General features: G+C 35.6%; 1 pseudogene; it reads left to right on the top strand.

Annotated features, from left to right (window-relative positions):
• Positions 1–3779, top strand: part of LOC103727444 — a 9187-nt pseudogene that overhangs the window by 3646 nt on the left and 1762 nt on the right.

Here is a 3779-nt window from a genome sequence, read left to right as displayed (position 1 = left end):
TGTGCACATATGCATTAATAAATATACTTGGTACATTGTGTGTGTGTGTGTGTGTGTGTGTGTGTGTGTGTGTGTGTGTGTGTGTAACATAATTTTATAAATGAAACAAGAGCTCTGAGGGGGAAAACCAATATTTATCAAATGACTAATTCATTTTCTCTCTACTCTCCTCCTCTCATTATTTCCCTATATAATATTATATTTAAAGCAATTAACCTTTAGTTTGTCCATTTTTAGCTTAATGATATCACAGAATTCCATGGTGCAGGTTCGTGTTACAGTTACTGGGTCAAATTATTTGATACTTCAAATCTAGATCCATCAGTCTGACAATTGAGTTCTAAACAACTTTGCTCTAAGCTATCAAGAGACTACCGATTTCTTAAATGCTTATTTCCAGTTGAGTAAACTACATCAGTTCTCAGAACTATGTCCTTCTTTATCTGTAGCTGCTGATCTCTTTCTTCAAGTTTCTCTACTGTCTCCACACATCCTTCAAGGGCAGTTCCACTGCCTGGGTTCTCTCCACCAGAGATCTGTAAACATTACCCATCGTGCCTCTGTCCCTGTCCCCTTTTTCCAATGTTTTTGAAATTCTTTTATTTTAAACTAATTTTAAATAGATAATTACTTCATATAGTTCAAAGCTGACATGTTGTATTAGTTACTTCTCTGTTGCTGTTATCAAAACAGTGATCAAAGCAACTTACAGAAGAAGAGTTTATTTAGCTTATGGTTCCAGAGGGTTAGCATCCATCATGGTGGGGAGAGGTGGCAGAAGAAGTAGCCAGAGCAGAAAGCTGAATGCCCACATCTTCAAGCAGGCACAGGAAGCAGAGTGCAACTGGAACTCCAGCAAGGTTTAAGGACCCTTAAAGCCCACCCCCAGTGACCAGTGATGTGCCTCTGTCAGCCTAGGCCACGCCTTCCAAGACCTCACAAAACTGCAACACCAATTGGGGAGACAAAATGTCCAAAGGCTAAAAGCCTATGGGGGACATTCCCATTCAAACTACCACACATGTATTAAAAATATGCAATGAGCAACCCCTGTCCCCAGCTCTCCTGGCTCTTACTCTCATTTAGCCAGTGGTTTGTTTTCTTGTGAGCCCTTCCAGGAAGACTTTTGTGTACATGTAAGAATGTACATGCTTATTTTTCCTCTTTTTCAGACAGATATGGTATACTGTACACATTGCTCTACGTTTTGCAATTTTAATATTTAATACATTTACCCATTGAACTAGAAGTACTTACAGAACATCCAAGCATAAGGTCAAGATCTGCCCTGGGCATTAGAGAAACAGAAATAAAAATTAAAATACAAGACAGAAAGTTCCATTCTCACAGAGCTCATATTCTAGTAAAGGCTAAAAGCAAGGAACAAAATAAATACAGTATAGAGTATGTTAGATGATGCGTACTAAATACAAAATAATAGTGATGATAAAGCAGAAAATGGAAAATAAGCAAGCGAGAGGTAGCATTTCAAATAGGATTACCAATGAGGGCTGTACGGAAAGGTCCTTTTTGAAACAGCATCCTGGAGGCAGTAAAGTAATAATCATGTGACTCCCTGGGAAAACAACATTTTAGGCAGAGGAAAAAAAACAAAAAGCACAAGGTTTGATCGTGTCCACTGGGGTCTAGGAATAGCAAAAGCCTATTTTGTTTGTCTCAGGGTAAACAATTGACCTACTAGTATTTAAGTAGTTTTGTGTTTTATTTTTGAATGTACAATTTCATATAATCTAATATAATTAGTATACATGAGTCAATCTTAGTGTTTTTTGTTTTTTGTTTTTTGTTTAACCCAAAGCCTTATAAATAGTAAGTGCTCAAGAATTACCCAATGGTAGTTGGATACAGAAGGGAATGAATGGACGAACAAGGAATGTGTAGCCTCAGGTCAGTACTACACTCGTTTGCCATAGGTTGGGCCTAGAATGTTGGTAGAATGAGGTAGCCAATGCCCTCAGTTCTCCAAAATCCTTACTCAGAAGTTATGTGTTAGTGGGACTTCACTGATCCTCTTATTGAAAATTATCCTATCAACACAAGTTAGCAAAAAAACAGATTACGTGTTCTGCTTATACTTCTGAAATGTAGAGCCTTTACATTGCTGTGTAATTTTCTAGAAAGTTGATACAGAAGAGGATACCCGCGAAAACTACCATAGCACGAGGCATTTTCCATTCTTCTACCTTGAAGGCCTAGTGACGTGATTTGTTAGTTGTCAGGATCTATAGTCATTATAATATTTAACCATAGGCTTTAGAATATTTATTAGGGGTTTTTTGTATTTCTCTGGCATACTAACAGGCATGACTGAATTGTCTCAAATATAGACCTGTAATTTCATACCATATAAATAGGTGTGCAAGTATTTTTCAGTGTGTCTGAAAAAGAGCAAACTTCAAAATTTTCCATTTATCTCTTACATGAAACATGCATTTATTATGTCTTTCTAATAAGATATATTTATTAAAATGAGATAAGTTAGGCCTCCTTCCAGATGATATTGCAAAACAAATGAGCAAATGGGGCCAGCAAAATGGATCATCTGATAAAGCACTTGCTACACAAGTGTGACATCCAGAATTCAATTCTTGGAACCCACAAAATTATGGAAGAGGAGAAACAACTCCGTGAAGTTGTTTCTGACCTCTACACATGTGCCTTAGTGTGCACACCCACATACCCACTATATATATATATATATATACAATAATAAAAAATTGTTTTCAATTAAAAAAAAACAAAAATTGGATTTAAAAACCAAAGAGATTTGGCAAAGAATGCAGAATTGGTAAAACTGAAAAAGAAGTGCTCTTTGTGTAGGTCTCCACAATGAACAGTTTAGTGAATCTAATCGGTTGTATCGTTACTGAATTTGACCCTGGTTTTATCCATCTTAATTGAAATGAATATTTCATGAAACAAAGATGTACTTTCTGAAAATTGTTTTCCATGCAACATGCACTTAAGAAATCTGTCCATAGGCACAGCTGGTCCCGGCTGAGCACTCTCTGAGGAGGATCTACCTATTATCACATTGCTCCCATATTAACATCTTTAAGGTGACTTTGGTTCATTAGATATACCCAAGGACAGTTCATGTCAATATTGATATTTTCAAATCCCTTAAGCCATTAAATTGCTCTAGCTTCTATATTACATTGTGCGTCTTACTGTTTCTCATCAAGTTATACAAGAGTGCTGGAAAATACAAGTCCAATTTCTTCAGTATGTCTCAAACATAACATTTTTCAACAGATGCAACAAAAGCACTCACTAATCTCCATGGATTTAATACAGAGAAGAAAGCACAAGTGATGCCTGTGATCATATACTTTAAAATCACTACTTTACGGACCTTTCCATTTTACCATCCTGAAAAGAATATTTCTCAATTGTAAAACCTACCACCAAGGAAACTGTCTAGAAACTTCCAGACAGAATAGTTGTCACTAAACCCTAAGACAAACATATCCTTAAGCATTTGAGACCTAATTTGTTATTAAAAACTGTTTGCTGTTTTTATGCGAGTTAACACAAACATTGAGCATGTGCTAAACTCAAGTATCTTTGACTTTTGCTCATTATAAATATACTTGAAAGAATAAAACAATGTTATTGATGTGAAAGGAATGCTTGTAAACTTATAAGTATTCAAGTATCTAAATACGGAAATCATTTGCTAACAGTATTAAAATGATTATATATATGAAAACATCTATTATGTTATGAAGGGCAAGTTAGGAATTATATTTTTGTTC

This window comes from Nannospalax galili, unplaced genomic scaffold, assembly GCF_000622305.1.
Source record: "Nannospalax galili isolate Female #2095 unplaced genomic scaffold, S.galili_v1.0 scaffold128, whole genome shotgun sequence".
Lineage (NCBI taxonomy): Eukaryota > Metazoa > Chordata > Mammalia > Rodentia > Spalacidae > Nannospalax > Nannospalax galili.
This window is presented reverse-complemented; position numbering and strand designations above follow the sequence as displayed.